Raw genomic sequence first — 24,377 nt, 5'->3', positions numbered from 1 at the left:
TTTTTATGACTCCAAAAAACATCGTTAAAATAAGAACAAAAAAAATGTGTAATTAACTTTGTATGAACATAATAAACGCTTTAAAATAAGTGAAACCACTAAGAACTTAGCCAGCTAGGTAGAAAACGGACACTTAGAAAATCGATTTTATTAAAAACAAAACAAAAAAAAAACATTAAACAACTAAAAATATTTTTTTTTATATATTAAGGGGGGCTAGTCTATTTTAAAAAAATATATCTCCTTCAAGAACGATCATAAAATGTGTTTTCAATCGATATTTATTCAATAAGGGACCAGTTTTCCTACCTAGCGAAATGGGACGAGTTTTCCGGGGACAAGTTTTCCGGAGACGAGTTTTCCCGGTACAAGTTTTCCGGGCACCACAATTGTGTGTTTTTCAGCCTTTTATCATATTTTTATTTTAAAATATTTTTATAACGCGTTTCAAGCTTTGTTTTGCTATCTTCAGATATTTTCGCAAAAAGGTTTTTTAAAAATGAGAGTTTGAAATGTTATTCTTACATCTGCTGATACTAAATGTGTTTTTCAGAGTGCTTGCTGATGATGAGGCCTCAGACATTCTGTCTCCAACAGTAAGGTTGGTAGTGTCCAGTCAACGTTGAGTTCAAATAGGGGCTTTTGGTTCAATTTGTGAAGGTTTTTATGTGTGTGTGTGTGTGTGTGTGTGTGTGTGTGTGTGTGTGTGTGTGTGTGTGTGTGTGTGTGTGATCATCCTGTAGGATAGGGTGGGGGGAGTCATCATATTAAATTTCGTATCATGTTTATTTTGTGGAAAACATCTAAAAAACAAAAAAACAACAAAAAAAAAACAAGATAAATATAGCGATGCTACAACAGAACACCGACCACTCTAATTTAGCTTTTTAGGGGTAATCAAGGTCGCTGACAACGAATTTGATAATCAAACCCGTCGTAAATTTACTGTTTGCATGGTATTAACCCCTGAACCCAGAGACTATTTTCCGCCATTTTACAGCTTCCGTTTATGCTACCGCGCGTAGCGTAAATGGTGGCTGTTAGATGTGCCATGTGCCTTCGCATAGCAAACTGCCTTTTCACATGGCGTACGAATATTTCGTGGAACATTTAAAAATATGAAAAAGAAGAAAATCACTCCAAGAAAAAATCTTCATACCCGGTGTATAATTTTGATTTTTTTTTTTTTTTTAAAATAATAAACGTGTTTTGTTTTTTGTTTTTTCATATATATTTTCATGCTTATTCGCTAGGTAAATGGCTAAACATTATTATAAAAATAAACTTTATTCAATTTTATTCTTTAGAAAAAATAATTCAGTGGTTACGCCACACAGAAATTTATAAAAAAAAATTAGTTTTGTTTTACAATCGAAAACATTGATTACAACTCCGTTGTTGGATTTTAAAAATAATAAACACAGTTTTTAATATATAATTTTATGTTTATTCGCGAGATAAAAATGTAAAAATAAGTTGTTTTTTTGTTTGTTTTTTTGTTTTTTTCTTTAAAGAGTTGTTTTTATGACAGAATGAAATTTGGCACGTGGCGTACTTTTTGACATGCTGGTGCTGGTGCTCTGGCGTGCCAAAAAAGAATTACCGTTTGCTATGCGGAGTTAGATTTAACAGCCGTCGTTTATGTACCGCGCGTAGCGTAAGCGGAAGCTGTAAAATGGCAGAAAATAGTCCCTGGGTTCAGGGGTTAATACCATGCAAACGGTAAATTTGCGACGGGTTTGATTATCAGATTCATTGTCAGCGACCTCGATTACCCCCTAACAAAAAACAAACAAATTAGAGTCGTCAGTATTCTGTTGTAGCGTATCCCTATAATTTACCAAAAGCAAACTTATTTTTCATGACATTTTTTTTTAAATGAACATGACTAAATATTTTCTTATAGATAGATAGTGGGGGAGGGCAAGTGAGCACAACAAGAATGGAAGTCATTTTCCAGAATTTACACATTTATTTTAATTTCACTTTAGTTCTTAATAGTGTTTGTTTTTTTTTGTTTTCCACCAGCGCAAATCAATCATAATATGAGAGAGAGAGAGAGAGAGAGAGAGAGAGAGAGAGAGAGAGAGAGAGAGAGAGAGAGAGAGAGAGAGAAAACGAGAAAGAGGATAGAGAAAGGGAGAAAAGAAATAAAAGGAAAAAGAGAGGAAGAGGGCGAAAGGAAAACAAAAAAGAAGAAAAAGAGAAAGACGGAGAAAAAGAAAAAGAAAGAGAGAAAGATGAGTGCTTTTCAACATTTTGATTCAATAAATAAACAAATAAACGAATTCATATAGGTAAGCAAAAAACGTGTTTCTTCGATAAATTTTACATAGAATTCAAAAGATTTCATTATAAAAAGCCGTTCGACTGGTTTCATAGATTGGCATTCGTGCAGATGCAGAAGAGATTGCTGTTTCTTTCTTGTTCATTATTATCCATTTTTTTAATTGATTTATGCCTTTTAAAAATGTAGACAATAATGATGATTTCAAGTACACGAATTGCATTTCAGAGCGACAAAAGAAAATTCGTGTTTATGCAACGAATCGTTGAAAATCACGTGACCAAACCTTGCTGATGAATGAAAGAAAGTCGAGTTCGAATTGCAAATCTGCCCAAATCCAAATGGACATGTATTGTTAAAATCGAAGGAGTGGACATGATTAGAATAAAAATAGAATAGCACAATATAATGCAATTAGAATACTCATTGTATATGACGAACCAAATTATCTGAAAATTCAAAGTAAAAACATAAGTTCATGTGCAGAACGAGCAGGATCCGTGGAAAGTCCACAGAAATATATTTAATCAACAAATATGCTTTGATATAGCTGATATTTTTCTGGATGGTGCAAAAAAAAAAAAAAAAAAATTTTTTTTTTTTTGACAGAAACGGACGGAGCACATATATAAATAATAAGTATAGAAATATATTTAATCAATAAATATTTTTCTGAATAGTGCAAACAAAAAATTTGGGGGGGGGACAGAAAAACTAATAACACAGCAAATATGGGTTTAACATTCCTATGAAAATATTGTCCATTGTATTCTGAATGAGATTGATAATTACTAATAAATACTCAGAAAGTAATATTGTGATATGTAACCAGGCACGGTGGTTAATCTCACAATCCTGCTCATGGGACCAATTAGTATAACAAGGTCGGCTTCAGTCCCTAAATGCAGAGGCTAACCCCAAGTCCTTGTGGTTACACTCTTATTTTCATCTAGTAATGGACCCCTTCAAAATGTAACCAGATACTTACTTGTCACTGGAACTACCGCACTAATGCTTAGAGCACACAAAACGCGCATGACCCCAAGTCCATATGGCAACACTTAACATGCTGGATGGCCATTCATCATCAGATGCTGTGATTTGAGTTCTTGTATGTACTTTGGTGAATGGCTGGTATATCGCTTCTCTCCATGCAGTCTGGTCTGGTTGTGGTGTCGGCGCTGTACATAACTGTATTTGCGAATCAAAACAATTTAATAAACAATAATAACTCGGAGATCATTTTCTTGTAAACGAGAATGATTATTCATAAGATATTTCAGGGTACACTTTGTGCAAAGGAAGTTTAAATTATTCAGGTTTTTAACGGTTTTAAGATGCACGACTTTTTCAACTTAGATTTGTTCAGACAGCTTCTCAGTCAGAGGAGGAAGAGCTTTTCCACTTAGCTCTTTTGGGGAGGATTTAAATCTTTGGGCTAAAGCCCAAAATCTGATGTGTTCAGTCCAGCAACCAGTGAGCAAGTCCTTTATTTAAAAAAAACAAAAAAACAAAAAAAAAAAAACGGTTTTTATCAATTTGTGGGTTTCCCCTTTTCTCTAGGCAGTATTAACATCTCTCCTTCTATTCTCTCCCTCTTAATCCATATCTCTCTTTAATTCTCTCCTCCTCCCCTGTCTCTCTCTCATGAGGTCTTTTCATCTTTCAAGCTAATTCTTAGCACTTAACATAAAACATGTGGTATACTACAAACATCTTCATGGATGTCAAGCCAGACTCCATGGTGCCAAATGTTTATTTTATTTAGTTGAGAAACTACTTTTTTTTTCTACAATATCACTATAAAAACATATTCTATCATTTCCCTGAAATCCGAGCTCTCTTAACCTCGGGTCAAACACCCCACTTAACCTTTAGTGAATTCCCCTCTCTTTTTCTTACTCTCTTTCCTCTTTTCCCAGCTCTAACCTTTCAGATGTTAACATACAAGAATTTTGCTTGTAAGCCAGATGGACAACTCTTAGCAGCCAACCATTACAGACTTTTTCCTATCAGGACTTTCTCCTTAATAAAAATCATTTCTTTCAAGTTAGTCTTCATTTTTCCTTTTCTTTTCTCCCATGAATGTTTCTTTTTTTCTTATCTAAGTTGCAGGCAATAAGCTGAGAAGAATTACCTTCTGCTGGACATAGCAGATGTTAAGAATTTAAAAAAAAAAAAAAAAAAAAAAAAAAATCAGAGAAAAAATTTTGTTCTTTATTTTAAAAAAGTCATAAAATATCTGGTTTGATTTTTTTTTTTTCTTAATATACTATAATGTCTTTTTTAAAAAAATTAAATAATTTATTTCACAAAAATAATCATATGCAATATGAACTCTTTTGAAAAATATAAAATGTCTATATTTTTGTTTTTTATTTAAATATTTGTTTAAACAAAATAGTGATTTACAAAAATAAATTTTGTTATTTTGCAAAAGCAAAATAACAACAACAAAAAAAAATAGTTTTTTTTTAAAAATATAATCAAGTATTAATTTTTTTCTTAAAGGTTTCTAACAATCATAATGTAGACGTCGATATTATTTGGATTCTTTGGACCACTGTTCTCATCTTGAGTGTTATTTTTACAAGGTTTCGGTCGATGTAACCTCCGGCCTTCTTCAGGTTGTGAAAATAACACTCAAGATGAGAACAGTAGTCCGAAGAATCCAAATAATACGAATAACCAATCTTTATCTCAAGAATTCAGAAGTGTAATAATGTAGATGTATGGCATAGATGATGTTGCCATTGCCAAAGTATGAGGTTTGATAACAGAGACTACATCTTGCCAAACACCGTTGGCTACTCTTATTTTTAAACAGAGTCGATTATTCTTCTGGATTGCTTTATTTGTTTACATTAGATTTGAAGACGATCATGCTATAGTCGGTTAGGAAGCAAACTCGTGATTATTGCCTGCTATTTTTTATGACACACATGACTGTGGCTAATTTTAACGACTTTAGCTACAAATTGCATTTATTCCCAATACTTCATTATCCCAGTTGCGTTCCCATATAATTAGTCATTATCTCTAAAGAAAAGGAACCCACGATTTAAGGCAACTAAATATCATAGCCTGTCATTAGGCATTCAGCCAAGTGGTTAAAAATATAATCTAGATTTGATGTGTGTGTCTTTTTATAAAAAAAAAAAAAAAAAAAAATGGAACCCATATTATAATTGGCCATTTTTCGTCAGTGTTTTCTGATCTTATGCAGGGTGGTTGGAAAATCGATGGCTTAACTTTGTGATTATGGTCAACTAGTAAGGCAACCTGACGTTGCCCGGGGAGTAGTAAGGAATTTATTTTGGTGCAAGGATATAACCTCCTCCTCCCACATGCTCACACATGAAAAAAAATAAAAAATAATAAAGAAAAATCTTTACGGTGTTAGAAAAAAAATATTGTACACCAAAGATCATGTTAATAGATCAAGTAGTTTAGTTTTAAAAAAAAGGAAATCAAATTCTATAGTTGAACAATGGCCAATGATCTCTCAACGCTATTTTGCTGGACAAGAAAGATATTTACAAATAATTAAAACCTTCACAAGATTTTAAAAAGAATTTCCTGACATGTGGAACATGTTGGATTCCCATTAATCACTAAAAAATAATTTTCTTTATAAAAATAAACGTACAATTTACATGATCATTTGTGTATAATATTTTTTTCTGCCAAAAGTACATACATCATAAAGATTTTTTTTAATTTTGTTTTTTCATAGAAAGGGGAGTTATGAACTAGCTCCTTTGTTTTTATCAGTAACAATTGATGTCCTACTGTTGTCGCATGCAAGGTGAATCTAACTGCAAAAAATTGAAGTAACTAACGCAGATTTCTATTAAACCGTGGGGGTAGGGGCTTTTTCAATCCGGATCCCTGGACTTTGCAATGAACTTTGAGAAGATGCAACAATTCAAGGTGAAATTGGACATTGTATCCTTTTCTGTGTAAATTTTTCCCCTATATAGCAACTGAAGCAAGCATGTTAGTTTCATTTTTTTTTCTTCAAATTTATTGAATTGAAAACCTAAATGACATAAAACTTACAAAAACAAAACGGATGCCAAATTAAATCTTACTTAAAGAACAAATATACAAGTAAAGTTTTACCAGAAAAAAAATATATGTATGATAAGTTTTACTGAAAAAAAAAAAAAAAATCCCCTCCCTCTCTCTCGAATTTGTAGATAGAACATTTGTGAGCCTATAAATTAATTCCTATTTTAGTCACAAAAAAAAAACGTTTAGATAATTTTTTTTTGTGTATCTATTAAAAGTGAAAGAAATCATTTCCTTTATTTTTATTATATCACTATTAAAATTCTTAAGACGAAACCGCCTCTTCTTTGCTCATAAAATTAAATTTACTTATCCAATTATTCCTTCCTTTATTATTATTACTAGCATGGGTGCCCTGCGTTGCTCGGGTGTTTGGAGGTGTGTGTTAAGCAAAAAAAAAAAAAAAATATATAGCAGGCAGGCAGGCAGGCTCGAACCCGCAGTGCGAAGGAAGAAAAGAATGTGAAAAAAAAAAAAAAAAAAAAAAAACGTGACGTCTTGGCCGTTGCATCCATCGCCAAGCCGGAAGTGGCGAAGGTTTAAATTAAGGCTAGACAATCGAAAAGAGGGGATGACTTTCGAAAATATCGACGAAAAAAGTGACGCCTCCCTGTAGAAAAGTCGCCTGTTGAGGGTGAAAGAATTAATGTTTTTTAGCCAATTTTTCGATATTTGTCGTCCGAAGAGTCGAGCTTCAAAATGATACTGATATCATGAAAATCCTTTGCATCTGTCGAAAGTATTAGGCATACATACATACATACATACATACATACATACATACATATTAACAGACAGGTGAGATTTATATTATACACTAGTCTGAGTGCCCGGTGTGGCCCGGATGTTTGTAGGTGTGTGTTGAGCAAAAAAATAAAGTTATAGTAGACAGGCAAGCTCGTGACGTGAATGCGGAAAAGAAAGTGGAAGTGTGTGTAAGGGTGTTGATTGAGCCCCCCCCCCAAAAAAAAAATAAATAATAAATAAATTAAAAAAAAGATAGGAGTAGTAAGCAGGCTGAAACCTGTAACGCGAAGGAGAAAAAGCGAAAAAAAAAAAAAAAAAAAGTGACGTGTTTGTTGCTGTCCCTATCACCAAACCAGAAGTGACGTAGGTTTAAATTAAGGTTAAACAATCGAAAAGAGGCGATGACTTTCGAAAATATCGGCGAAAAAAGCGACCCCTCCTTGTAGAAAAGTGCCCAGTTGAGGGTGAAGGAATTAATGTTTTTGGCAATTTTTTTGATATTTGTCATTCAAAGGATTGAGCTTCAAAACGAGACTGATATCGTGAAAATCTGTTGCGTCTGTCAAAAGTTTTAGGCAGACATACAAACATACATACATTTAAACAAATAGGTGAGATTTATATTATAGACAAGTAGACAAGCCTGAGTGCCCGGCGTTGCTTGGAGGTGTGTGTTGAAAGAAAAAAAAAAAGAAAAGAAAATGTGGTAGTAGGCAGGCAGGCTCGAGCCCGTACCGCTAAGGATGAAAAGAATGTGAAAAAAAAAAAAAAAAAAAAAACATGACGTCTTTGCTGTTGCGCCCATCGCCAAACCAGAAGTGACGTATGTTTAAATTAAAGCTAGTTAATCGAAAGGAGGGGATGACTTTCGAAAATATTGGCAAAAAAAGCAACCCCTGCTTGTAGAAAAGTGCCCAGTTTAGGGTGAAGGAATTAATGTTTTTTGGGCCAATTTTTCGATATTTGTTGTCCAAAGGATCGCGCTTCAAAACCATACCAATCTTTTGAAAATCTGTCGCCTCTGTCGAAAGATTTTGCAAGACATACATACATACATACATACATACATACATACATACATAAATTTAAACAGACAGGTGAGATTTATATGATAGATTATTACACTGGTTTACAAAGTTTTCTGCTATGTGTATGGGGACTCCACAACAGTTGCACAGTGTCAAACCATTTCTATCCTCAAAACCGCCTACTTTCACTATTTTGACTGTAAAATTGGTTCCCAGGTCTTAGTGCTGCTAAGCTCAAAGAGGGCATCTTTGTCGGACCTCAGATCTGAGAAGTGCTGATTTTGAGGAGCTTCTTAACTTAATGGAAAGGAACTGAGAGCATGGGAAGCATTCAAGTCGGTCTGTAGTGAATTCCTTGGTAACACACGTGTACCAGATTACCAAGCATGTGTTGAGAAGTTGCTAAAGTCTTATGAGGATATGGAGTGCCGAATGTCACTCAAGATTCATTTTCTCCATTCCTACTTCAACTTCTTCCCGCCAAACCTTGGAGCAGCGAGTGATAAGCATGTAGAAAGATTCCACCAAGACATTACGAATATGGAGAGCAACTATCAAGGCAAATGCCGGCAGTAAATTAAAATAAGAAAGAAATGTTTGTTATTAGATTACTAAATTTTTTTTAGATCAAAATTATTTGTATTTGGAGTCTTAGGACTATTCTTCTCATCTTGAGTGTTATTTTCACAACGTTTCGGTTGATGTAACCTCCGACTTTCTTTAGGCGTATCTTGTTGAACTCTGAAAACTTTCTGTCAAACTCGGGAATTTACACAGAATTTTAAATGGGACCCTTTATTTAATCCTCAGGAGTAGCATACTCTTGTTCCATCAGCCATGACTTCGTAGAAGTTTTGAGTAATTCACAATTGTATTTTCAGTGTCGCTCTTCTGGACCCATGGTGTGGTGGATAAAGTCTTTGGTAAAATTCAGTTATAAAATTACACTCATCTGGAGACTGAAGTTTCAACCTTCACCACAGGCAACACTCAAAGTACAATTGTGAATTACTTAGGATTTCTACCCAGTCATGGCTGATGGAACAAGGGTATGCTACCGTTGTGGATTAAATGAAGTGTTCTGTTTGGAATACCATGCAGATTCCAGGGTTCGACAGAAAGATTCCCGAGTTTGACAAGATATACCTGAAGAAGGTCGGAGGTTACATTAGCCAAAACGTTGTAGAAATCACACTCAAGATGAGAATAATAGTCAGAAGAATCCAAATAATATGAAAAAGGGTTTGAGTAAAAAAAAAAAAAATATTTGAAATCTATTCGTTTGAAGATGACCATGTCGTAATTTGCTGGAAGCAGTTACGTGTTACTTATGAACTTGTCATAAAGTTGGTCGGTCGGTTGGTTGGTTGGTTATTTTGTTTTATAGCCTACCAACCCATTTCGGGTCATTTAACGCAGACTCAAATTTTATAAAAGTTGAACAAAAAGGAAAGAACAATTTCAATAAGTTTATATATTTCACAAATCAATACATTTAACAAATTTATGTATTTAACAAATTATAAATTTTTAATAGATACACATTTTATAAACAATTTTAGTTTAGGTGTTTAGGTTCTATGGCATATCAACGACTGTGGGTTATCTAAAAATCAAATTCACATACCGTTGGCCTAAGTTTTGGAATGTAGGGAACACATACAGATATGTACGTGTGAAATAGTGTTCAAACCAGCCATATTTTTAAATACATTTTCTTTTTTCGAGTTTTGCTTATTTGTGAGATTTTACTTTCAATCTCCATTTCTTCAACTTTATTTGATGTTGTTATCAAAGCAGGTTGTGTTATTTTTACTTGAGTTCTGCTTTTTAATTGTATTTTCTTTTGTTTTATTTTCAACTAGCGGGGGTACCCGGCGTTGCCCGAGTGTTTGTTTCTGGGACGGGGGGGGGGGAGTTTTAAAAAATGTTATTGTAGGTAAGTAGGAAGGATCAAACCCGGAGTCATGAGTAAAAGTAGGAAAATAAAGTGTGAAAAAAAAACAAAAAAAAACATCTGCAACGTTAACAGTTCGGCCACCAAGAAAAGTCCATTCCAGTTGTTTAGGAAAAAAAAAAAACAAAACAAAAAACGACTACGGTAGGTCGGCGCGAACGTGAAAATATAATGTGAATTGTCCAGCACGCTAACCACTACGCCACAGAGCACTGCAGCTTAGTTTAGTGATTTTAAATAACTTCACATGAAAGAACTACAAAGCCAAACCGGTGTTCTCTTCTCAACTGTTCCTTGTGAACGATCCCCAAACGGTGTTAAGTGGTGGCAGGGGGAGGAGGAATTTATTAGAGAGAAAATATTTTACCACTTCCATTGATCTTAACCAATTTTGGCCGTGACTTCTCAGCAGAAAAAGTATAGAAATCTAAGACTATCGAGGAATTTGAGAAATAATAAGCCTATAACACACCTCAGATATTGTTCTGCCGTTTGTGCATATTATATTTGCATGAAATATCTTGATTTTTAATCCTATTAATGTCAAAATCAGACGGGAAAAAATGAGTTCATTTTATTTATATAGAAGAAGAGAAGAAGAAGAGAAGATTATGTCTTTGTTAGAATTTGGCGCCTTTCACTTGTAAATTCAGCCATCCGAGAAGATTCTTTCATCATTTTTACGTTTAATTTTGTTTTTGTAATAGGCTCAGTTGGTTTTGTTTCTATTGAATAGATTTTTTTAAAAGATTTTCTTGAAATGATGGCGATTCATTTGCATTTAACTTTATTAACTTTTTTTGTAAGTTTTTTTTGTTTTTTGTAGTTATCTTTTTAAATGGTGTTTTTGATTTGTTTTTTGTAGTTATCTTTTTAAGTGGTGTTTTTGATTTGTTTTTTGTAGTTATCTTTTTAAGTGGTGTTTTTGATTTGTTTTTTGTAGTTATCTTTTTAAGTGGTGTTTTTGATTTGTTTTTTGTAGTTATCTTTTTAAGTGGTGTTTTTGATTTGTTTTTTGTAGTTATCTTTTTAAGTGGTGTTTTTGATTTGTTTTTTGTAGTTATCTTTTTAAGTGGTGTTTTGATTTGTTTTTTGTAGTTATCTTTTTAAGTGGTGTTTTTGATTTGTTTTTTTTGTATAACGTTGGCAAATGTTTTTGTTCCTATATAGAGTTCAACAATTTTTCTAACTTCTGGGAATGCTAAATTTTTGGTGTGTACATACATTATCTCCTTTTTAGACATCGCAGGTTCTTAAAAAGGCAGTGTGATCTTCATGACAGTTTGCACAATTTATATTTTTGCACTCATTCTCTGTGTGTGGTTTGGGTCACGTTCACCACACTTCCCACACACCTGGCGTCCTCTACAAATGTCTTTATGATGATCAAATTTTTGACATTTAAACATCGCAGGGGAGCTGATATAAATTGCTCTGCCCTTTTTATTATATAGCCAATCCTGATATCTTCTAGTATTGGTGGTTTATCAAAGGTGATTATATAAGTGTGTGCCTGTATATTTTCGTTGTTTCATCTGATGGTAATTCTCTTATATTTCTTTAAACCTTGTTTTTTTAATGCTACTCCAATTTTTTCTGGTGTTGCTAATGAAAGTTCTCTGCTTCTTATAACGCCTTTCGAGGTATTTAATCTAGCGTGTGGATACGCTTTGTATTTGATATTGTAGAATGTATTCATTTTGAGCAGATTTTCTTCTTTTGAACTTCAACTAGTAGATTGCCATTTTGAAGTTTTTTTGTGTTTTTTTTAACATTTTTTTTATTTGACCTACTTGATATAACTTTTCAATCAGAAAAGGAAATAATTTGCCCAGTTTCATTTCATACAATGAGTCAATAAATTTTGGGAAGTCTAAGTCGGTTTCAGAATCTGAATTGGATAAATACCTTTTGGATTTTTTAAAAGAGAAAGCTAGGATTGAGTTTTGATTTTTATTGGTCCTATGCTCCACCACAGAGTTTAACTACAGTTGGGAATGAACCAAGGGGGGATAACCCATTTGCCTTAGCTGAGATGGGGATACAATACCAATATACTTGTGCCAAGAAAAAATCCGATTCTCTGCTAAATTCTATCAGAAGTCATCAGTTCTTTCACTCAACACAATTGACCCTCGGCCCTCGCCTTCTAACTCATATAATATAAAAAATTGGGAAGGGTTCCACAAAAGCAGATCGGATAATACAGTTGGGAGAAAAATAACTATATATGAGCTGAGGCATGTTGTGACTAGCCGATTTATTGGATCAAACTCCGCCTGACCACCCATCAGACCAAGTAAGGGCCAAAGTGGTGTCTTGCAAACCATTGACTACTCTATTGTTGGATCAATGACTGCTCAACCACCAGGATTCCATCCTGATGCCTTACAGCTTTGCCACCCATGGCCAACAGGTGGCCTCCTTGGGGGGGGGGGCGTCTGACCTTACTACAGACATGTAGTCAGCATAGTCTACAGCGCTAGCTGATAGAGCAACGTCATAAGGTGTGTATAACAGCTAGTATATATTTTAAACGAAAATCGTGTTTTTCTTTTCTCCCCCCCCCCACACACTTAAAATAGACCAACATGAAATCTGATTGTTGAGTGAAGAAATGATTTCAATGATTCATGATTTACATGGGTGGAGAATCTGAAAAAGAAACACTAGTCTAATTTAAAGTTGATTTGTTTTTTTTTAATACTTTATAACAAGGACACAAGAACTATGAGATAACACTGTGTGCTATAAAACTAAACAACAATAAAATAATTTGAATAAAAACAACAACAAAAACGTTTTGAAAAACTTTTTATAGGTTGGAAGTAAAAATATGACTTCAGACTTGAATCAACTCTAAAGTACACAATTTCAGGTTACACCGTCCACAACATGACCAGTCCTGTAGTCATAAGATTTTTGTAGAGTTGAAATCAAAGAGGGTGGAGTTAGGCGTGTGTATATATATATATATATATATATATATATATATATATATATATATATATATATATATATACTAGCCTGGGAAAAGAATATAACAAAAACGTGACGTCTTTGCTGTTGCATCCATTGCCAAACCGGAAGTGATGTAGGTTTAAATTAAAGCTAGTTAATCGAAAAGAGGGGATGACTTTCGAAAAATTCGTCAAAAAAAGCGACCCCTCCCTATAGAAAAGTGCCCAGTTTAGGGTGAAGGAATTAATATTTTTAGCCAATTTTTCAACCAAAGGGTCGAGCTCCAAAATGATACTGATCACATAAAATCCGTCACCTCTGTCGGAAGTTTTAGGCAGACATACAAACATACATGCATACATACATTTAAACAGACACGTGAGATTTATATTATATATATGAATCCCAAGTCACCCTTAAAAAAATCTAACCAACTACAGGAAACACTCGTGACTTTCTAAAATTTACAAAAAGATCTTAGAGGGAAAAACTAATGAAATACCAATGAAACTGGAATCTTAGGAAAATTTTCGTAATTCCAGTAATTATAGCAGCAATCAGACCAAAAAACTACCAGGCGAATATATCCTGTGAATTAAGTGCAGTAGAGATACAAACAATTGCATTTAAAAGGAATGGTTAGAATCTTAGAAAGATTTTTCAGTTGTAATGTATAAGATTGCCGATGAATGTCTGGCATCCGAATGCCTATCTTTAATTAAAACAAAATAACAAAAATTTAAAAAAAAAAAAAAAAAAAAAATTATGTTATATTTTCTCACACTTTTCCAAACTCGTTTGTTTTGCAAATTGATATTAGGTTGGTTCAAAAATAAGGTCGTTTTTTTTTTGACGTATATATATCTGATAAACGACATTATTTTTGCACCAACTTAATAGTTTCACTCTCTGGAGTGCATTGCTCCAAATATACACTAGTATATTTAATCATCTCAATTTCTTCGTAGGGTCACCTTAACATATTGTCACACAAAGCTCAACAAAGAAAGAGACCAAACTTGATTTCCACTCTTACACCATACGTGTGAATCTTTTTCGTACTTCAAAACTGAAAATTCATCCTATCTTGATGCCGCTATAATTTAGAGGAAATAACTTGAATATTGTTCAAGGGGCATAACTCTAAATTTATTGCCACAACACCATCTTAAAATGTTATTTTACCCACAAAAAAGAACTTTTATTGAAGTGCATTGATAATTATGACAATTACTCAAGGAATGTAAGATTTTAGGAGAGTAGAAAGAAGAAATTAGTTTACTTTTGGCAGCCTTATAACTTTCACTTATTTTGCTCTCCTAACCCTCACATTTCATGAGTACTGTTTCTGACAAAGGGGGAAGAATTGATGTTTTCTGGGAAGTGCACCAATAATTATGATAATTACCCAAGTAATGTAATATTCTTCAGAATTGTTTGATCTATTCCCTTTTATTCCTTTGTTCCAGCTTGTTTGATCCGTTAGTCTAGTGGTCTTCATCGATTCACTGTTTTAATAACTTTTTTTTTTTTTTTTTAATTCAATTTTAACCCCAAACAAGGCACAGTGCCACTTTGAAGTAGGGGGCTATTATCGGGGACATAAGTTGCAGGGGTATTATGAATGGAGATGAGTAGCAAGATGTCTGTTCACATTACACTTGAACTTCTGCATGTCAGTACAGTTGGGAAAGCAGAATCCCGGAAGGGAGTTTCAAAGTCTAGCAGTTCTGGGGAAGAAACTATTGGAGTAGAAGGCTTTCTTATACCAAGGGATCTCTACTGTGAAGGGGTGGGATTTAGCTGCTTGTCGGGTTTGTCGGGGGTATTCACGTTAAGGGGGTACAAGTGCTTGTAGTTCGTGAGAGCATTCACCATTAAAGTACTTGTAGAACAGGCAGAGAGATGCAGCATTTCATTGATGGGACAGAGGCTGAAGCCTAGATGATAATTCAGGATCTATCAGGTTGGCAACTCTCTTTTGAACCCTGTCAAAGAGTGAGAGACAAGTAGCAGATGCACCAGTCCAAATGTGACAACAATACTCCATACATGGGCGAATATAGCCTTATAGAGGTACAGGATACTTTCAGGCATAAGTAGCTTTCTAGCATGGTAGAGAGAGCCCATCTTCTTCGCAGCAGCCTTGGCAATGCTCTCAATGTATCTATTTCAACTCATGTTTCCTGTAAACGTTAGGCCGAGGAGTTTAAAGGAAGTACTTTCAGGTAATGTGTTCTTGGCCATTGTTATATACCTCATTGTAATACAGTTTATTATTCCAGTAGCTTCTTTCCAAGAACTGCAAGATTTTTTTCTCCTACCTATAGCCCTGGTCTTTTCCAAAATAAGGTCAACAGGCATATCCTGTCTTTACAATAATCATCTTTCGTTTTTGTTAGTTTCTTACATCAAGTGGCTTTATGCCTTGTCTTGAGTGATTTCCATTAAAAAAAAAAAAAAAGAGAGAGAGAGAGGAGGTTGGTTAACTTTCGACAGCATCGTAATTCCCACTTTTATTTTGTTCCTTAGTCTTCACATTCCATGAGCACTGTTTCTGACAAAGGGGAAAGAATTGCTGTTTTCTGGATCAAAATCTATCCATTTAATGCTTATTCTAGACTAGTTTTCGACCTTGAAGTATTTAAAAAGAAAAAGGTTTTTTTAGTTCCTTACATCAAGTTGCTTCACACCTTGTCTGTACTGATTTCCATAAAAAAATAAAATAAAATTATTCGTTTTTCTTGTCTTAAACCTGAACAAAACGAGCTGATCACTGAAGCAAAAAAGAAATGACGTCAACAAATAATTTTGATGATTCATGATGTACTCCAGCGAAAAATCTTAAAGAAATGCTTTTCCCATTCAAGCAGATCTACATTTTTTTTTAATGAAAAACACATTTTTTTCCTTTTAAAAATAGAATTTACTGATCCTCCCCCTCCCCAAATTTCAGTGAGATTCAGGCAAGCAGCAAAATAGAAAATAAAAAAAATCATTTTAGTTTATATTTATTCATATTAAGTAGAATACTTAATATTATTATCAGTTTTTTTTTTTGTTTTGTTTTGTTTTTACTGGAGAGTAAACAATGCATTGTGGATGAGTTTTCAGCAGCTCCCATAACTCTCACTTCTTCTAATTTGTCTCTCCATCCTCGTTTAGAACGAGTGATTTTTCTGACAAAGGGAGAAAAAAAGCTGTATTCTAGGTTGGCAGTATTTTTGCGTGAGCAGTCATCTGAAATGTTGGAAATTTTCTGTTTCTATTTCTATCCTTGTAACCATGTCACTAATAAGGATGCCAGAAGTGAACATTTTTCTGGGCTGAAGTTATCCGCCTGAGAGTCAGAGACCCGAACCTTGGACAAACTACTAAGGAGGCCGTCCTATTAGCAGGTGCAAAGTACTGGGGCTGCAGTATTGCCATTTGGTGAATGGATTCTGGACCATGTAGTAGCTTCTGGTGGGGCTTCTTGATGCCAAATTAGTGGGTAATTATTACAGCTTTACCTTATCATGGGCTACAAAAAAAGAAAAATTCTTCTCTTCTTTTTTCTTCCTTACTTTCCCTCTCTGCCCTGCTCTAACCGAGTCTGTCGACCCATTCCACAAATCCCAAAACTCCATCATGAAAAGTTTCCAGAAAGAATATACAATTAAACCCAGAACTCCAACTTCCAACATAAACCCCCCACTCCACTACCATGTCTCCTTCTCCAACATCAGGGGTCTATGTTCCAACCTTCCAGAGATCGAAATTCAATTAAAGGAGATCAAACCAAACCTTCATAATCAAAACTGGCATTGGACAAACAATTTTCCTAAATGAGTTCATAATTAAAGGATATTCTGATTTAACATCTAAATCTGACCCCTAAGATCGACATGGGCATGGAATATGTGCCTACATTAGAGATGCCTTTCCATGTGGTAGAGGCATCTCCAGAGAAGACCCTAAATTGTCCTATATGTGCTTCTGGATTATACTTGCTCACACCACTTTGTTTATATTTGCTCTCTATCACCCCCATAACAGCAGACTTACTATCGTTTAAGAGCATATCTGAAAAAATTGACCATATCCTGTCTGCTCATTCTTCAGCTAACATTCACGTCTGCGGTGACTTCAATGTTCACAATGTGGAATTGTTAGCCTACTCAAACAAGACGGATGATGAGGGAAGGTTCTGTCACGATTTCTCCATTGCTTTTGACCTAACTCAGATTGTTCACAAACTCACACGTGTGCCCAATACTAATGCAAGCCTTCTAGACCTTTTTCTCACAACTTGCCCTGAGCTATGTTCATCTTCCATTCTGTTCCCACTGGGATTTTCCGACCACTAAGTTGTCTCAGTTAAGATAAAAACAAAATGTAATAAGTCCTCAGATGTACCTCTCCACTGTACAGTATATCGATACTCTATGGCTGACTGGTATAGCTTTCGTACATTTACATCAGATCCTTCTACATTCCATGTCTCCTCCATAGTATCTAACCTGATGGAATAGTTAATTGTAGGTATAGACCGTTTCATACACTTCCATCCACTGTGCCAAATGTCGCCAGTTGTCGGAAATGATCCACTTCCCATCAGATGTCACAATCTGCTCGAGAAATGAGTCATTTTTGTTGCACAGAAGGAGCATAGAAGACACTTTTTGGCCTTTCTTATTTGCTTTAAGTGGCGAACGACTGTTGAGTGGTCAACCTTGAGTTCAACAGCAACTTCTCGTGTGGTTTTGCGAGGATTGGCTTCAATTAAGGCTTTCAAATGTTAGTTATGAAACGCAGTTGTCCGGCCGTGACCATCTTCATTTTTGAGGCTCTCATCACCACTGGAAAAATTTTTAAACCACTATTGTACCACACGTTCGTTAGTATTTCCTGGGCCAAACGTATCATTGATATCACAAGTTGTCTTAGCAAATTTTTGGCCTAGTTTGAACTGGAACAATAAAATCGTTTGGATTTGAATTTTGTCTATGCTGTCAAAAAGCCTGCAAAAAAATGAATGAAGAGATTGAAAACGGTAACAAATAATTCAATAGAGTGAAAAAAACGTGCTTCAAAATGATATATAATATGGCTATATATATCAATGAATTCATTTAGAAATCATATATAAAAGTAACATATGTGAAAAAACGATATTGTTTTTGCACCAACCTAGTACATGCAAATCTGAAAGACAGATTTACTAAGTATGCATAGGGAAATATACAAGCAGCTGGGAATTTGTGAATTTGATATTTGCAGGAAACTTCCTCCTTTGAAGCAAGCTAGTTCAACCTGCTTAGAGTGAGTGCTGCCTTGGCATGGTAAAAGGCATCTGTTAGCAGAAATATAAATATTTTTATCGAGAAATTAAAAAAAAAAAAAGAAAAGAAGACTTTGAAGATTCAATCAACGAGATAACTTTAAATGTTCAATTTACTTGCATGGGGAAATAACGAAGAACACAGGTTGCTAAGACACCGGAGACTCAGACAGTGCGAGGCAAAGTTCGCTTCCCGAACGAAAAGTCAAAATCCATGTAGGGGAAAACAAGGTGATGCTATACTAGTTCATAATCCTACCTTACGTGGTAGAAACGATCCACAAAAGCGAGAATTAGAGACAAACTACCAAAGTAACAAACATGGTGGAAAACACTTATTGCTGAGCACATTCCAGCACTGGAAGTAAATCCCCGTTCCATCTAAGATAGAGATTCCACCTCGGTGGCGAGTTAATGAACATTTGTATTGTTTTATTATTGTGACATGTTGCATGTCCTTTGCATGTGTCAGTGTATTTAATTAGTGTGTATATTCTGTACTAGAGTACAGTTGAATTAGTCGTTTTACATTATTTATGCCCGTTAAGTATTTTCTATCTCAGGTTGATTGAATTAACTATCAGACGCTAATATTTACAACACTTGTATGATCTTGAAATGTCATTAGCCTCTGGCGGCAGTAGCACTACGAAAAGTTTGCTGGTGGTAAGAGCTACTCGATTGGTATATCAATAGATATAAGATTTAAATGTTACATTTTTTTTAAAGCAAGTTTTAAATGTTAGATAATAAAGAGGAGGGTGAAAGATATCAAAGGCACTGATTGGTTGAAAAAGATCATGTGTTAGGAGAGAGTGGCATTTTTGAAACAGTCAACAGTTGATGACTGGTAGTGCAATTATTGGGTTTGTTAGAGAAGTCCTAATAACCAACTTGGGAAATTAAGCAATAATTGAAAGATCCTAAGAACTTGTTTTATTTACTTAGACTTAACAACTGTCATGTTCTGCGATGCATAAGGCAGTCGAAGTAAACCACCATTTTCGGTCTGAAGCCAGATCCACAGCATCTTGCCCAGCTTCTTCCTGTTGCGATCAAATCTCTTTCGATTATTTCCAGTTAATTTTTTGTCTTCCTCTTTTTCATCTTCCATCAGGGATCCATTTGAACACTTGATTAGCAATTCTCTCTGGGGGTTCATCTTAAGGCATGTTTGAATCAGCCTAGATGTCGTTTGCAGATTATTGTCGATGCTACCTGTTGCTTAGTGCTGTTTCTAACTTCTTGGTTGGTAGTTTAATCACTATTTGATCTCTAGAATCTTTTGAAGGCAAATGAAATCAAAAGTGTCTAATTTCTTTCCTTTGGCTGGGGAACTCTGGTGGTTTATTATTATTCTTTAACTGATTTTAATAATAAAAGGTGTTGCGAGTGTCCTAGACACAGGGTTTCCCAGAGGGTTACCATATGAACTATCATGTGTTATCCACAGTGACAGAACACTTCAAACAGTTACCACATCCTTGGGAATATACACATTTTGCTACAACTGTAAAAGTTAGAACATAAAATACATTTTTTTTTCTTCTTATTTTGTTCCAGCTGACAATGAGGTATCCTACTCTTTTGCACTTGGTTCCCCAGGTATATTTACCAGAAAGTTTTTGAAATTCTTTTCCATCTTTTTCATTTTCTTTCTTTGAAGATTGTAATGCTGGTTATGGGGCAGCCAAACCAGCTGCCAACATTTCCCTGTTTTTTATTGAAATCAACCGAGAGCTCTTTGTAGTACCCTCATTGTTCCCTTAAGTACAATTGTCTGGATTTCTTTTGCACTTGTTTCACCAAGAATATCAGTTAGGTAGGACTTCAGGTTCTTCTTCATAAGCTCTGTGGCACCTGGTATGATTGATATTTCCCTAATATTCCAGTTTCTTTTCATATCATACATGAGACCTTGATATTTGGTCTGTTTCTCTCTTTCAGCTCTGTTCAGACCTCCATCATTAGGGACATTCTTTCTGACTTGTGAGTCTGGTTGCTCCCATGAATACTGGAATGATGGAGATCTTCCTAAGATTCCAGTTTCTTTTTATGTAATTCATAAGACTGGTATTTTCTTACCTTTTACCTCTCAACTCTGTTTAACCCAGCATCATTGGGAACACTAACTTCTACTAAGATTGTTTCCTTCTCCTTCTTGTCCCATCTTACTATTTAAGGTTTTATGGCTCCATTTTCTAGGTATGTAGCTTTAAGAATTGCATAGTCATTGTGGATGGTGTATAACTTATTTCCAACTGTTCTTTCAGGACTTGTTACTGCATTTGCTGTTCAACTTTTAACAGATGGTCCAGTGGAGATATTTACACACAGTATATTGTGGTGCATTGTATAGTAGCTGTCAGAAGAACCTTATAGCGTGAGGTCAGGTGGTTCACACTACTTCTGCATTTGTTGCCATTGCTGAGACCACTCCTCTTCTTTAAAGCATTGGTCATCAAGCCTTCTTCTGTCTTCTCCTAAGGTTGCTTCTTTTTTCAGTTTTACACGAGTAGCCAATATCGAAAATAAGCTGAAATTGAGATGAATTACACACTGCCTTGTGTGTGTGTGTGTGTGTGTGTGTGTGTGTGTGTGTGTGTGTGTGTGTGTGTGTGTGTGTGTGTGTGTGTGTGTGTGTGTGCATGCATGCTTGAAGAGAGGGGAGCACACACCAAAAAAAAAAAAAGCAAACAAAAACAACTTTTTTCTAAAACACTCCAATCCGTGTCAACTGAGAAATTCAAAATTCAAAGAAAAAGACAGAGTTCACATGCCAAAGAAAAGAGACAGGAAGGCATTCTTTAATAAAAGTTTATCTAATCCTCCCTAAACCTATCAGAAATCATTTAAAGTCTCATTTTCAGTTTTCAGAGAGAACTGTCGAAATGGAAAAAAAAAAAAAATTCACCCTTTTCTTGTGAAAAAAAAGAAAGAAAAAACAATAACGAAGAACTCAAATCCATAAAAGGATGTGCTGCTAATAAAAAATAGGTAGTTCTTTCAAGGCCTGACCTCTTCCTTTGGAAAGGGGATTAGTTTATTGTTGGTTGGTCATCTGAGATATCCCTACTGGGGAATATCAACAGGTCCGTTTTCATCAATCTTTGTTTCCTTTCAGAGTGCTTCCCCAGGGGAAGCTGGATTTCCTGATCCTCCCTCATGTCAAACTGAATTAACATCTAATCTTGCTGCAATGGGAAGTGTGTAAAAATAATGACCTAAGATGATTATGTTCCATATCTTTTGAGTGGTGGAAAACTTGTCTGGCAATTTCAAATTTGTCTATATGTTTAGTAAGCTGAAGTGTAGGCTCACAAAATCTAAGAGATCTTTTCAGCTTTGTTTAACACAGTTTCAATCTTAACTCAAGTTATAAGCTGGGAGGATTCAGTGGAATAGCTTCTTCCTTTGTTGATTAACATGTGAAATTACACGAAGCCTGGGAAATGTGTCATATTACAAAGCTACATGCCTATTTTTTTTTTTTAATTCGATTTTATTTCTTTCCTAAGAAACAAACTATTCTGAACTTATCAGAGAAAATTAGAATTCCACAAGAAAAATTTGAGTTCTTCGTTATTGTTTTGATGGGATGATGTGATTGGAAAGTGAGATTAAAAGGCCAGCACTCCAAAGGAAGAGCACTCTGGTCTGCAAAGAATGCCTGGGCAGATTAGTTTTAAATTTTTGGGATATTAAAAAAAAAAATTATACCTACCTACAAATTTAAAATTTACTTTTTATTTTCAAAATGGCACAAGACCATTGTTGAAATTTTTTTTTTTTCTTGTTGGCTGAGGTATGGTTTTGGTCCTGTGTAGTCCTAGGAAGTCCACCTTCTCAGGCTTTCACTTCTCATCCCTTTAAGAAGGGATTAGTTTATTGCTAATTGTTTGAGGCGCCCCTACTGGGGAATGCCAACAGGGCTGCCCAGGCATTCTTTGCAGACCAGAGTGCTCTTCCTTTGGAGTGCTGGCCTTTTAATCTCACGATCACATCATCCCATCGTTAGTTACAAAGCAACAATTAAATCGTAAGGTCTACCTTATCGTTGGCTTCCTTAGAATTATAATTAAATAGCAGAAAGACCCAATCTTGCTCAGAATTGAATGACAATAACTACTATGTATTTTTTCATTATGATCATAGCACCATATTATGAGGATCATTCCAAAAGTAAAGCCTTCTATATTTTTTTTAACTCTAAAAGTTGAAGAGTTACAAAGACGGGAGTGGTACTATTAAAACGAGCAACCATTTGTGCTGTAAAAATTTAATTTTCTACATGGTTACCACCATTCTCCATGCACTTTTGCCAATAATTCAATGACGTGTCTCTCCATTATGGAACAGTAATAAACATTTTATAAATGTCTTTACGCATTTAGTTTTCTCTTAATCTCTAACTTAATGATAACAGGAGTGATTTGGTATGATAAATATTCATTATTAACGTTTTAGATTCTCAAGAGAATAAAAAAAAAGCTGTCTTTTTTCTTTTGTAAACTGCTTCAAAATATCAGGCTTATTCATTTGCCCTGTGTATATACATTTAACTTGAAATATTTCACCGTTTCAACTATAAATCACTGTATAAATGAAAGAATGATAACGAGTTTTACTATGGCAAATTAAGGCACGAAAAATGTACGACAAAGCATGACAACTGCTCCTGATGATTCTCTATCTGGGTGATATTTAGGCACATACCACTTGTTTGTTCTGAATAAAATACTTTTTATAAACACCGTTTTAACTAAAAACAACCTAAGATTGTTTCTCAAAGTTTGCCTATTTTTATAACAACATTATATCAACAAAAAATTAAATACAAACAAATTGTGATTGTTTGTCAAAGTTTGCCTTCAAGGCTGCGTTTTCCATTTGCACGATTCATGTTTTGGATCAACCGGATCACGTGACTCTTCTGGCGGCCATGTTGTAAGCCCTAACGGTATTTTTGGAGATTACCGTTAACGTTGAGTTTGCAGTGTTTCTGTAAAACTGAAGGTATCCATGTATGATCAAAATAATGTATGGTATCCATTGAATAATATATATATATATGCACATAGGGGGAGTATTTCTTTAAGTCTGGTTCCTTTTTAACCGCCACAATTTTGTAGATCTATACCTCTTTCTCTTCTCTCCTGCTACAAAATGTTGGCAAACAATTTCCCTAATATTTTGTGAACTGATACTAACAGTGTGTGACTTTCTTTTAATCCGTGTGTAGCTTTCTCTAAAATCAACCGGATCACGTGACTCTTCTGGCGGCCATGTTGTAAGCCCTAACGGTATTTTTGGAGATTAAACCGGAGATTCTTATGTCAAAAACAAGAAACAACTGATTTTAATTTAGACGGAGTAGTATGTTGATCAAAATCGTTGTAAATAAATAAACAAGTTTTTTTTTTTGTCTTTCTCCCACCAAGACTAGCAGTGAATAAATAATATTTTCTCTAAACATAAGGGAACATTTGTTTTGAACTCGTATTTAAAATAATATATATATATATTGTTTATTTTATTTTTTTTTTTTACAAAGATTTTAGGAGAAGAAGATGGCAAAAGCAATTTGTTGTGCCTAAATTTGAGGGAATTAAATAGTTTGTTGATATATTTACTTTTCATTTTCCTATATTTGCCATGAAAAATGATTAAAAAAAAAAAAAAAAGAAAAAGGAAATGAATAATATTTTGTTTTAATTTGAGGAAACATTTGTTTTGGATTCTTATTTTAAAAAATATAACTTCCCCAAGTCTAAAAAAAGAAAAAAAGAAGGAAAGAACTTGCAAGCCAGGGAGTCGGCTACCAATCCACTACCAATCCACTTATCTCAATATTCCATAAGAATCTTTCACTTAGTGATACAAGCACCAAAATTGGCACAAATGACGTTCATAACATACATTTTAAGAAAAGAACGTTAGCCAACAGAAAATTCAAGATGGCTGCCAGTTTTCAAGATGGCTGCAGAAACAAACCTGAGA

General features: G+C 34.6%; 1 protein-coding gene across 5 annotated transcripts in view; it reads right to left on the bottom strand.

The window, feature by feature from the left end:
• Window positions 1-24,377, bottom strand: part of LOC145297068 (protein FAM110B-like) — a 202,555-nt gene that overhangs the window by 147,269 nt on the left and 30,909 nt on the right. Inside the window, exon 1 of one of the 5 annotated variants that reach the window (XM_080143315.1) lies at window positions 3,276-3,294. The exons of the other annotated variants lie outside the window; for them this stretch is intronic. The gene's annotated coding sequence lies outside the window, so the exon portion shown is untranslated. Of the gene's footprint in view, window positions 1-3,275; window positions 3,295-24,377 lie in introns of those variants that run through there. 5 annotated transcript variants of the gene reach the window in all.

Source organism: Euprymna scolopes, chromosome 2 (assembly GCF_053919585.1).
Source record: "Euprymna scolopes isolate OS-2025 chromosome 2, ASM5391958v1, whole genome shotgun sequence".
NCBI lineage: Eukaryota > Metazoa > Mollusca > Cephalopoda > Sepiida > Sepiolidae > Euprymna > Euprymna scolopes.
Note: the sequence above shows the minus strand (reverse complement) of the source record. Positions and strands in the feature narration are given on the sequence as shown.